Consider the following 13,486-nt stretch of genomic DNA (forward strand, 5'->3'; position numbering starts at 1 on the left):
CATTAAAAGGTCCCTTAAATTGCAATGCTAAGATCACTTAAGGACCATTGATATTTTTATTAAATGAAGGTGGAGATGCACCTAGTGAAGAGTTCTTATCTCCCCATTTTTAATCCAATATCACTATTGACATTTAAAGGCACAATCGAGGTCACTTTTTTTAAAAAAAATCATTCACACAGACCTCTAGGTGTTGCTATACTTGCAGGTTACATGGAATAATATGAGTTTTTATGTCCTAATGTGTAGAAGTTTAATAGTTGCAGTGATCTGAAGGGTGATGGTGGCATCACTGAGAATAATGATAAATGTATTGAGGAGTTGATGGATGCACTTAAGCTGGAGGAGGTTAATGATGGTGCTCCTAACAGATTGATGTGGGAGTGATAAATTAAAGGTGACTTGCAAAGGTAAAGAACTAAATTCCATTAACTTTACCAATATGTGCTTGAATGTCCCCAGTACCATGGCTGAGCTAAAAGGTGAATTCACTAAATTGTTACTTGAAGGGCAACTTTATTATTCTTGGGCCATGCCCTGTAACATTAGTTTTCTACTTTTGTTGTCTACATATAGCTACAATATGATTTCAAGAAAGAAATTACAATAACTCAGATCCAATAGTGCTACTTGTGGTAGTTCTAAGGTGGACGTCTTATTAGCAGCCATGCTGTCAACACATCATTACTGCAAAATCTCAGGCTCGAGCTCTCTGCTGTCAGTGGAAGAACTTCAGATTTTATTGAAGCATACCTGGTGGGCATTCTGTGCATAGATGGTAGATGGCAACAAGCCAAAGCAACCATCTGATCTCGGAAGATCTCAGAAAGGCAAAGTCAGTGCTCTGTCAAACAATCTGACCCTCTTCTGCAGGGATTTCAACTGAATTCTTAAGCAAGTGCTCTCTCAAATGAATCTTACCCTTTTCTGCAGGGTTGTGTATATAAACTACAGAAATTAATATTCTGACAAGCAAAGAAGTCAGTGTTTTATCACATAATACTATCCTTTCTGCAGGGATATGAAGCAAGTGTTCTCTTAAACAAATCAGACCCTATTTTCCTTAAGGGAAATCCATGCACTCTAAGAAAGAGAGTGAGACCTTCCATGTCCAGGCTCCCTTCAGAGAGATGACATCTCTTGGAGCTCATCTTAACAAAGCAAAGTTTTTTGAAATCTCTGTCTGAAGACTTCTTTGGAGAAGTCCCAGTCAGTGCTGTGGGATGCAACGAAACATACATAGAATTAGGCTTTTGGAAACATTATGAGGCTATTCTCATGACCAGCAAAAATCGGGCTAGGAGAGCCTAGCCCGATTTTTGCTGCTCGTGTAAACCACTGGACTTGCAGGCGAGCCCAGTGGTTTACAAGCAGCTAACTCAGTTGAGAAGCTCTCCCCTTAGCCCAGGTTAGCGGAGCAAGCACTCCACTAACCAGGGTTAACGGATCGTGTGCTGCTGTGGTGCGGCTCCATGCCTTGACAACTCATGAGGAAACCTCCGACCAGGAGGCTAAAAAGCAGCCTCCTGGCTCGGGGGTGTCTCCAGCATGCTCTGCGCACTTGCGCGGGGCATGCTGGAACTTCCGGGGGCCTCACAGCCCCCAAGATCCCAAGCCCCCGCCGGCTCTGTGACAGAGCTGGCAGTTGTGTGGGCGGCCGATCCGGCTGCCCAGGCAGGGCTTGCTAATCGTCTGCAGGGAGAGCAGGCTTAGCCCGCTCTCCCCACAAACCCTTTCAAAGCAGGTCTCACTGATCATGAGAACCACCTCTATGTATGCATGAATAAGTAGAGAAGGAAGGAAGGGTCAGCTTGAGTGCCTGCACTGCATGAGGCCAGCCCCCCTGATGGCTGGGGCATCCCCATCCCCCACTGTGCAGGGTCATTGCCACTCTCTCCCTCAAGGCTCCTTAGAACTCCTCCTTGCCATACACCCTTCCCCATCTGACTAGTGAGGTTCTGTCACCTCAGCTTGCCTCACTGGCATGCTGCCCCTGAAGGAAGGTGATCTGCGGAAAGCTGCAGCTCTGGAAACATGATCAATACAGTATCCACTCCAGTCAGATACTCTAGGTATTGCCACAGATTTTGTAAGTGTACTTTGGACCCACTTCCAGAAAGAAAGAGAGAAGAAACGTTCAACTGGGTGATATTTGAGCCACAACTAACAGAGATTTTTAGAGGCGGCGTTGTTATTATTATTATTATTAATAATAATAATTCAATTTCTATACTGCCCTTCCAAAATTGGCTTAGGGTGGTTTAGACAGAGAAATAACAAATAAATTAGATGGATCCCTGTCCCCCAAAGGGCTCACAATCTAAAAAGAAACATAAGATAGATACCAGCAACAGTCACTGGAGGTACTGTTGGGGCCAGTTACAGTCCTCCTGCGAAAGAAAGAGAATCGCCAAATTAAAAGGTGCCTCATTGCCAAGTTAGCAGTGGTTAATCTACTTGATGGGCTACTGTTGATCTACTTGATGAGTTCTACAGATGTCCCTAATTCCAAGGAAATCTGATAAAAACTGCTACAACTATGTGTTACCATAGTTGCCAGCACTGACATTCTGCAGGCTCCCAGAAGCCTCTCTACTCATGTCTGGGACTATAGGCTTGTAACTCCTACCCTTAACATGCTCAGGAGCCTTACGGGACCATTAGATCCCCATTTGTTGTCATGATTGGGACAGGTTACTTTAGCAGGCAATGGGACGATCACCCCCAGGTTCACAGCTACCAAGTGGATTGAAAGGAGATTAACCTCGCACCTTTCCCTCTGTTGGGAATGCCTAAGCAGACCCAAGTTAGCTTTCAAGTTAACTCCAGTTTCAAGGTCTTTCTTTCCGAAGAATGACACTTTACTTCCCCTGCCTCTGCAGTTGCCTCAAACAAGCTAACAGTAATCACTTCAGCAGGAAAGCCAGATAAGGCACTGTGGATGCAACTCCCTTTCTCATCACAAAACAGCTAATGGGCAATAGGAACTCAGAGGTGAACTCATTAAAATTACCGATTGGTTTACCCGGTCTGTCAGATATGATCCTTGCACATCCATTTAGTCCATCTACATACAAGTTATTCTTGACCATTCATGCCATTGTGTTTTACTCAAGCACAGTAAACAAAGACAATGAATCCTCTTGAGATCCACCGGAATTTCCCTCCCCAGGAAGAAGGAGAGGCTGGTATTTTGCCTCAGAGCCCATTTTGGGCTATAACTGACCCTGGTTTTATGAACCAGTGTGCTCCATTTGGTCTCTGTACAGTGGAGTCACCCACTGTCTGGGCGATAGACTGGACATCAGCCATAACACCAGGCTGTGTCTTGCTCTTCACACCATTCTTGCTCTCAGCCTCCAGATCCTTCTTCACTGGCTTGTTCTCACTGAATTGAGAAGCTAGCTACATGGGAATAGACACCTTTAAAAAAATTATTCCTGCTGCCTAACCACCGAGCTGCTTTTGGTTCTCTCCTGATGCCTGGTTCCATCCCCTTTATTTTGAACTTCAAACTTTCATTTCCCTAGGACCAGAACTTTGCACAAAAATTATTCTGATGTGGGACTGCTCCATCCCAGCTCACTAATCCCCCACACAAAGCCTGAACACATTTAGGGGTGTTTGCCAATTGCTCCAAAGCAGTTCCATTAACATCTACTAGCTACCTACTACTCTGTGGGGCAGGCTATTTGGGCAGAGGTAGCCTTAGTCAAGCAATCAGCTGTCCACCTACTAATGAATAAGTCCAAACTGGTTTTAAACTCAGTAACAGTCACCTAATTGCTCCCATATCCTCATTGCTAAACCACAACATCCTCCTATGTTGAGGGAGGGTTGTGTATCATCTTCCATTCTGGAGCCTCATGGATCTCAGTAGATAAGGCAGACAAATCAAAATGGTTTCATTCCACTAGTCCCAAAGCCCTGAGAAGATGATCCATGAAAATCCCCTCCAACGTCACCACTAATATCTCACTAGTTGTTGCTCTGTCCTTGCATTGCCCTTCTGCTCTAATCATAGGTACTGTCCATTAGGGGTGTGCATGAATCAGATTCTGCTATTCGATTTGAGCTTGAATCGAACTGCAGAATCATCAAATTGATTCATTGAAAACAATTGGCTTGGCCAGCTGTCTCGATGAATCACCCAAATTTGGGGTGGGTGGGTGATCTGAGCACCATTTTGAGGCCCAATTTGTTGGAAAAACAGGTCTAAAAATTGTGCTTCTTCTTGGGGAGAGCTGGTCTACCAACTGGGGTCATCAGGTAGACCATCCTTCTGCTCTGGACTTGGCGCATCAGCCCGCCTCAGAGGACTGGTCTGCCACACAGCCTGAGCCTTATTTGTGTCCCAGCTCTTAGTCAAAGTTAAGCGTGCAAGTGCACTCTTAACCCTGGTGCAATCATGTGTTTGCTCAGGCTGTTTGCAGCCCAGGCAGACACAGAGATGGGTGCCTAGAGTGCTCATTTGATGGGGGAATCCACCAATGCACTGTGCACGGTGCATTGTGGGAATCCTGGAGGCCGGGACGTATTGTCCTGGCCTCTTTCAAGCCACACAGTTCCTTGAGTGCCTCTCATGTGTGTAGCCGCGCTGCATGGCCAGGTGGGCAAGGAGATCAACTGAGGAGAAGGTAAATGCAGCACAGCCTTCCCCACCCTCCCCACCTCCCAGTCATGTGAATAGACTTATAGTGTCATAGGCAAGCTCTTTTGACTAAAAGAGAATGTCTTCTTCACCATGAGCCCCACAGCCTGTTAAGATCATCTGGAGAGGTTCGTCTGTGGTTGCCGCAATCCATTTGCCACCATTGGCTTTTCTTTGGCAGAGAGACATTGACGCAAACTACGATACTGGTATGGTGTCCTTACTGTGATTTTTTGATGTGTGATACCAATGCAAAAGACATCTCATACATTTCACATCCAACCTTAAGACTCATTTCCTGGCATCAGCTCATTGGAATTGAATTAGGTCTTGAATCAGTTTAAATCTAAGTGTTTCAACTTAACAGTATCTATATCTATATTGGGCTTCTTGGGCCTCACTGACTGACTGATTCAATCACTCACTGATATGAAACTCCCAGATCAAATCACAAAAGATAGAAACATTCCATTTTTGCAGGTAGGTTCCAGACCTTTCCCAGATTACCAAAACAATCCCAAACCTCAGGAAAATTCATTACTTTCCAAGAAAATTCAGGAAAACTCTCCCACTGGAAAGCATGAGGAATGATACCTCATAGAGCTAGAAAAAGACTAGAGTCACAATGATATAAGAAAGTCGTTTTACTACTATTATTATTTTACATTTATATCCCGCTCTTCCTCCAAGGAGCCCAGAGCAGTGTACTGCATACTTAGGTTTTTCCTCACAACAACCCTGTGAAGTAGATTAGGCTGAGAGAAGTGACTGGCCCAGAGTCACCCAGCTAATATCATGGCTGAATGGGGATTTGAACTTGGGTCTCCCCGGTCCTAGTCCAGTGTTTGTGTGTGTGTGTGTATAAAAAAATTCTCATATATAGTAATCATTGCAAAATGTAAAGAGCTTCTAAACTGCAAAATAGTTGACAGAAGCAAATTATTCTTGATTGCTTAAACAAGTAATCTATATTAGACATAAGTTCCTTTTGAATTAGGACTTACCTGATGTCCTGTAATAAATGACAGAAATCAAATCACTCCAGTTCATTTTTGATATGCTACTCAAGGCCAAACTAAACATTACATTAAACCTGTCATTAAGTTATTTTCTTAATGTCTAGTTTGTGTGTGTGTGTGTTTTCCCAACACACAGATATTGAAACTAATCAATATATTATTAATGCCTCCCCTTAGTCCTAAACATCTGTGCTGCTCTATCAGTCTTTTGCAGCAAAATCACATTATTGCTGTTTGAGCAAAGATCATGCTTTCAAATTCTGTGCTGGCATAGCATGACATAGCGAAGCACGGCAGAACAGTATAAGTATTTAGTTGTTGGCACAGCAGATCTTAAGATTGGAGACTAAATACAATATACAAAAATGCTGTACACTCGAAATCATGTTGTGTTGTCTCCAGTATGTAATTACATCATACTAAATGGGTTTTCTATCTTGAACGTGCTTCCCTGCTGTCAATGCTGACAATGCAAATCTTTTCTCTCTAGCAAATTAGTAAAGTCATAATAGTTGAAGTTTCTCCACTCAGCTATTTCTCTTTCTTCACCTCATTTTGTATTTTTCCTCCACAACCCGGTAGCCTCCCCATTTTTTTCATCTGCTCTCTTTCAACAGGTTATCATTAGTGCGAAGAATGAATTCTACATTCTAATTTCATGAGCACTACAATTTCTGGTACCACCAGGTAGACTGCTTTTTAAGCAGTCTTTTGTTTCCTTAAGCTGACTTCACACTATACTTCACTCATGACAATCCTGTTGTATAGTGAAGTCATGAACTTGCCTACAAATAATGATATTTCCCTGAATATAACTTAGGGAATTAAGCGGGTAAATGCTTGACCAACAAGCAGAAGGTTGCCGGTTTGAATCCCCACTGCTACTATGTCGGGCAGCAGCAATATAGGAAGATGCTGAAAGACACCATCTCATACTGAGCAAGAGGAGGCAATGGTAAACCCCTCTTGTATTCTACAAAAAGAAAACCACAGGGCTCTGTGGGCACCAGGAGTTGGAATCAACTTGACAGCACACTTTACCTTTACTTTAAGGGCTGACATCAGGAGCAGACAAGGAGGGCAGTGCCAGGGAGGCAGCAAGAGGCACCTTTAAGGGGGTAATAAGCAGGTGCTTGCCATTGTGTAAGCAGTACCTGCAAGCTGCATCACTCCGGGGCCATGGCATAGCCCTAGCTTCTGCGCATGCATGGAGCCTCTGCACTTGTGCAGAGACCAAGGCCATGCTGTGGCCCCACCAGATGCTGGGTGGAGTGACACAGTTTGTAGGTGCTGCTTACACAATGGTAAGCACCTGTTTATTACCTCCTTAAAGGTGCCTCTTGCCACTCCCAACCCCTGTGCTGTCCTCACTGACCTCTCCTGGCTGACATCCTGACAAAGGAAGCAGCAGCACTTGCATGTATAAATTCATGGAGGAGAGGTCTATCATTGGCGACTAGCTGGAGGGCTGTGAGCCACCTCCAGCCTCAAAGGCAGGAGGCCTCTGAGTACCAATTGCAGGGGAGTAGCAGCAGGAGAGAGGGCATGCCCTCAACTCCTGCCTGTGGCTTCCAGCGGCATCTGGTGGGCCATTGTGCGAAACAGGGTGCTGGACTACATGGGCCTTGGGCCGGATCCTGCAGGGCTGTTCTTATGTTCTAACAAAGTGTTGGTGCTGCGAAGGCACTGCTGCTGCATTCCAGGGCTAAAGCTCGGGAGTGGGATGATTTCCATCAATCTCTCCTGCCCCCAGAAGTGCTCTTTGTAACCTAGAAGTTGGTCCCAAGAACCAGGGGACATTGGTAGAAATCTCCACATCCCCTGTGTGAACAGGAGAACTTCATGAACATAAGAAACTGCATATACTTCTCCAAGGTTGCAGGCAGGAATCTCTCTCTCAGCCCTATTTGGAAATGTCAGGGAGGGAACTTGGAACTTTCCGCTCTTCCCAGAGCGGTTCCATCCCCTAAGGGGAATATTGCTCACACATCAAGTCTCCCATTCAAATGCAACCAGGGTGGACCCTGCTTAGCTAAGGGGACAAGTCATGCTTGCTACCACAAGACCAGCTCTCTTCTAAGGAATCACTAGTGTTTCCTTAGTCAGGATGTCAGCCACTGTTGTGTTATTACGTACATAGGCAGAATGGTCTTACGGGTGTGATCCAGCTGCAGTATATTAAAGCAAAACAGAGAGGTCTTGCTCTATTCATAATTTGGTGCACGGATTATAAGTGTTAGGTGCCTCCTTTTCATTCTACCAAATTCTAGAGATGCAACTCTATTCTAGTTCTGGATTTCTCCAGTGGAGAGACACTGAAAGCTTATGAATCTTTGTACTATTTTGTTTATATAAAAATAATAAGAACTGGAGCATTAGATGGAGTTAAAGTAATAAGAAACTACAAATTAGCTTACAAATTAGCTTACAAATTACAAAATCAGTTCCCAGAGCACCACAAGGAGCTTCTGCTCTCTACTCCAGACCCTCCAAAACTGACTGTATCTGTCTCACCTAGAAACTCCACAAACTGACTGAAGCTACTGATTCTTTTTACTCGCCACCAGTAGCCCAGACACCATTGAATAAAGGGAAGCAAAAACCTGGGGCCACAGATATCCAGTAGGGTTGTGCACGAAGTTGCTTCGGCACCAGCAGGGGTGGTCCTTTAATGGCAGGGGAGGGTGCACTCACCTCTCCTGCCGCATTCCCCCCACGGGTGCTCCGTTATCTTTAAGCCCCTTGGGGCGGCAGCGTTCCTCCCTGCCACCCCGTTTTCGTCATTGGCTGGAAGTAGCAAGTGTGCATGCGCACGTCGCGTGTGCACGTCGCGTGTGTGTGCATGCATGGCAGACGGGCGCTCGTGCGCTTGCTACTTCCCGCCGATGATGAAAATGGGGCGGCAGGGAGGAACACTGCCGCCCTGAGGGGCTTAGAAATAATGGAGCACTGGTGGGGGAAATGTGGCAGGAGGGGCGAGTGCACCCTCCCCCACCCTTAAAAGACTACCCCCGCCGGTGCCGAAGCACCGAAACGGCCCCCGGAGCCGAAACGTTTCAGAGGCCTTCATAATGGCCTCCGAAACATTTCGGGCACAAGCCTAATGTCCAGAGCAGTTGCAGTGGGGACTCCCGCTCCCTCACCCACACTATGTGCTTGCCACTCTCTCAGGCCGAGCACCGGCACACTGCCCCTTCCCAATGAGAACATGTGGCTCCTTTAAGGCAGGCCTGTTCTTACACTGGCATGAGGCAGTGCAGTCATGTCATCAGATGGTGCAGCTCAGCCCTGACAGGTAGGCCTGCCTGGAAAAGGTACTGTTGGTGGCGGGTGAGTGGTTGGGTGGCAGCAGCGGGTGGGCAGTGGGGGGCAGGGTCACAAATGCAGGCAGCAGGGGGAGCCACCTTCAACCTTTCTACACTCTTGCTCACCCCCCCCCCCACACACCCTGACTGGGTGGGAGAAAGAAGGAGAAACCTCTTTATACTTTATCATCAGCCCCTTCCATTAGGTGGAGGGAAAGTGCCACCTTACAGGACTCTTATGACTCCTAAACTGATCTCACAATTAATAGTTCACCTTAAGAAATATTGAGGTCATGCCCACAACCTTGCTGGGGTGGGCTGTGGGGAAGGAAGGAGCTCGCCTGCCTTCCCCAACAGACGAGTATCTGTCATCCTCCCTCTGCTGCACCGCGTGCCCACATGAGCAGTGATGCGACAGAGGTAGATGCTGGGAGCGGGAGGACTTCCCTGCTCCCGCATCCCAGGGTGCCCCAGGCCACACGTATGGCGGCTGCTCTCATTAGAGCAGCCGCTGCACTCAGCGCAGCCATTCCTCCCCCTCCCCCGGCTCGCTGCCGGAAATGGCGGTGGGCTGGGGGGAAGGTGGTTAACTCGATGGTGATCGCCCAGATGATCGCCAGCCAAAGTTAAACAAACCATAGTTTCTCTTAACCTCAGCTAAACGGCAGGTTAAAATCTCGGGCTTGGCATGGGGGCAGCACCGAGATCAGGCTCGATGCCAGCCCTTCACACATGTTGCCTAGCCCAGGCTGGGCTGCCCTATGCTGCGTTAGGCTGTGTGTGTGAATGCCCTTATTGACTGACATGTTGAACTGAAGAGTAGGCCAGCTAGCATTCATGACTGCAAAACCGTTACACTGGGGCTTAATGGTGAAGACTTCTGCCACCATTTTGAGTCTACTGAGCAACCCTTGAGATGGAGTTTAAGTTGCTTTTGTTGCCCTGACCTAACTCTCCAGCCATCACCAATATTTCACTCCTAACTACTCTTGAATGGTCAAAGCTGGGGCTAGAGTTCGCTTATGTGAAAAACATGCCCCCCGCCTTGGGAAGCTTGAGATCTGTATGCTAATAATGTATCCCACTACCTCAGTGCACTGTAAACAGGCCATTATCCAGAGGTAAGTTCTTTTTAGAGGTATTTTTTTAAAAAAAATCAATGGAATCAGGTACACACACTGGAACTTAGAGTGTCAAATCTTTTAGCTCACCTAGCATTTTAATGTGAACCATTATAGCTAATTCAAGTCTCCATCTTTGAAAATGACATGAATATTTCACAGGGAGTCATGCTCCAATCTAAATACCATGTTTATTGTCTTAGATATTGCAAGAAGAAGAAGAAGAAGAACCAATAAAGGGTGAGTTAGACTGAATGTATTAAGCTGTGAGCTTCTTAAAGGAAATGCAAATCAACACTGCTAATCCCATGATTTTCATATGCACACACTTTTAAACTGTCTGATCCTGAAAAGAGTTTACACAGCAAGTAGCATTACAATTTTTAAAAGAGCGTTTCATTTGTAGGGATAAGAGCTGTAGGGTTGTAATGTGTGAGTATGCAGTTATGGTGATTATCCGTAACCTATCTGTTTGATATGCTGGTAAATCTTCTCTGTGTAATCAAGATGTGCAGTCACACCAGATATTTGCGTGCTTGGGCGCATTGTGGACAGAGGTAGGCAAATATTGTAAAACCCCATTCACAAACTTGCCAGTGGATTATAAACAAGGTTCCATTTCTGATGCTGCATATCTGAACAAGCTCATGAGATATGTGCAGCTCTGCACTTGAGTGAAGAAGAAGATTGTGTACTCCTGGGTATAAATTAGCAAAGTAGACATGGTCATAGAGCATTGCCAATGAAAGAATGGAATGGAAATAAATCTTAAACTAAAAACTATTTTAAAAGCTGAAGATGTAAAGCAATGCAGAAAGGGTTAAATTAACGTTCCGAATGGAACTGAGTGTTACAGTGTTAATATTGGCTATATGTATACCATAGTACAATTTACCATCCAGTTGCTTCTAAATCCAGGAAATTCAAGTGATGAATTCACCAGTTGCCCATGGGTTTAGTATGGACTTAATAGGAGGACTCGGTGAAGACTGGACAGGGTCCACAGGCTGTCTCACTTTGAGTCTCACTTTGGATAAGAAAGGGAAAGACAATCCTCCTATGCTGGCATTGCTTTGGCCAGTATACTCCCTAAAGTAGAGCTTTTGCCCAAAGGCATCTTGGGAGCAATCCCCAAAGGGCAATTGGCAATTTGTATTATCATCTGCGATGATTAAATGTGGCAGGGAGACCAATTTTTGGTTGGTTAATGACAGAAAAGTGCAAGTGGAAAAACAAAATAGAAAATCCCACTCACCGAGGGCTAGAAATTGGGACTTCAACTTGTTGCATATAAAACCTGTTCCAAATAAATCCAACTACAATGGAGTACAACCCATTTTCTCACATTTGACAGCAGCTAACGTAAGGATCATCACGTCACCTAACTGATATAAGTAGCCAGTGCTTCTCACTGGATAAAAGAGCTGGTGCAAAAAAGTGATTAGGCTGCAATTGGAGAGACCCAGGTTCAAATCTCCGCTCAGCCCTGAAACGTACTGGGTAATTTGGGGCCAGTCATCTACTCTCGGCCTAACCCACTTCACAGGGTTGTTGTGCAGTTGGACGGGGAAGAACCATGTATGCCACCCTATCTCCTTAGAGGAAGGATGGGATTTTTAAAATGCAATAAGGAAAGCTGGAGCAAACAACATGATCTCTGAACAACTTGTACTACATTTCCAGGTTACAGGTCCACAGATTTTGTGGTATGTAGAAAGTAGTGATTAATATTTATTTATTTATTTTTAACATTTTATATCCCGCTCTTCCTCCAAGGAGCCCAGAGCGGTGTACTACATACTTAAGTTTATCCTCACAACAACCCTGTGAAGTAGGTTAGGCTGAGAGAGAAGTGACTGGCCCAGAGTCACCCAGCAAGTATAATGGCTGAACGGGGATTTGAACTTGGGTTTTCCCACTCCTAGTCTAGCACTCTAACCTCTATACCACGCTGGCTGGTATATATATTGTACTGTATATGTATATTGTGTGTGTGTGTGTGTGTGTGTGTGTGTGTGTAGTATTGTATATGTATATATACAAAATATGTATTGTATATGTATATACTCTCTCTCTCTCTCTAGTATATATGTATATATATAGCTTGAATTGTATATGTATTGTATACATATAATCCCCTATTTCAACACCTCTGAAATCCTCATCCTTTAATGTAACTTTGTCCTGTCTCTAATCACTTACCTAGTCACTATTGGCATCCATGAAGTCAAGGCATAATGAAGAATACAGGTTCTCAGGTACAAGCTGACCAAACTGTTCAACTTTAACCCGGTTTCTACTTAATCATGCCCTGGAACCCAACTACAATAATGTCATTTCCATAAAAGTCTTAAGTCTTTTAGGAAGTTTATACCTGTACAAAACAGCTTGACTTAGATGAGAATATAATGGAGAAAATATTTTGGCTATTGATGGAACAAGTGCTCCCATCAGAACTCAAAAAACTTGAATTGCGAATATTGCATCTGTCAACAACATTTCATTTCAAGGAATTAATCAAGCTGACTGTTCAGAGTTTTTTGGGGGGAATGTTCATTATTTCAGCAATTAATTTTTAAAACTGGAAATGTTGCAAGTCACCAGCATCCATAAAAATTGATTTATTGTGCAATTTATTTCATGCTACTGGAAGTAGACTGCAGATTTTATACACCCTGCTCTCACCTTCTAAGCACACAACTCATGCCAATTATTATATTTAAGTAAATAATTTTAGCTGACATGCTTTAATCCTCTTTGAAAAGTGTCATTTGCATTTGAATAGGTGGAATTGACCATTGAAGAAAATGAAAATGAAAAATGTATCATGAAATGTAAATGCAAACTGAAAAAATTCTACTAATCTATATAGAAGGTTGTTGTATTATGGTTGCCTGTGGCTTTAAGGACAATAAGATATCCCAGTGTGGTAGTTATTGAGGAATATCCTAAATGCTAACCATATGATAGTGTTGCTTTTCTAAGCCCCATCTCTCACAAACCACAAATGCAATCCAACCCCATCCTGCGCAGAATGCACCTTGAATGATCTGATGGCACGATGTTCCAGGAAGAAAAAGATGGCTTGAAGCTAATTAATAGGAAGAACAAGAGCAATTGAAGTGCTGTTGCTTCTGCTACCACTACCCACAAAAGTGTGTCATTTGCAGTTAAACCAAGCAAGGTAAGCTTGAAAATTCCATGATAGTTTTGCACGGTCCCTATGAACATATTCTGATGTGTCCATCCCCAGTGGTGAGCCAAAACATGTCAGAAAGCATTTTAAACACATATTGAAATATCTTGATTGATACAAAAACTATGATCTTTTCCCAGATAATGAATAGTACAGTTAGCCTTCCCTTTTGGGAAGACATATTTGATATATGG

General features: G+C 44.3%; 1 long non-coding RNA gene across 1 annotated transcript in view; it reads left to right on the top strand.

Moving 5' to 3' along the window:
- LOC128339892 (uncharacterized) overlaps positions 1-13,239 on the top strand; it is a 37,618-nt gene extending 24,379 nt beyond the window's left edge. The window contains exons 2-3 of the long non-coding RNA XR_008313302.1: positions 10,300-10,336; positions 13,130-13,239. This is a non-coding gene — a long non-coding RNA (uncharacterized LOC128339892). The remainder of the gene's footprint in view (positions 1-10,299; positions 10,337-13,129) is intronic.
- The last annotated feature ends 247 nt before the right edge of the window (positions 13,240-13,486 follow it).

Source organism: Hemicordylus capensis, chromosome 1 (assembly GCF_027244095.1).
Source record: "Hemicordylus capensis ecotype Gifberg chromosome 1, rHemCap1.1.pri, whole genome shotgun sequence".
Lineage (NCBI taxonomy): Eukaryota > Metazoa > Chordata > Lepidosauria > Squamata > Cordylidae > Hemicordylus > Hemicordylus capensis.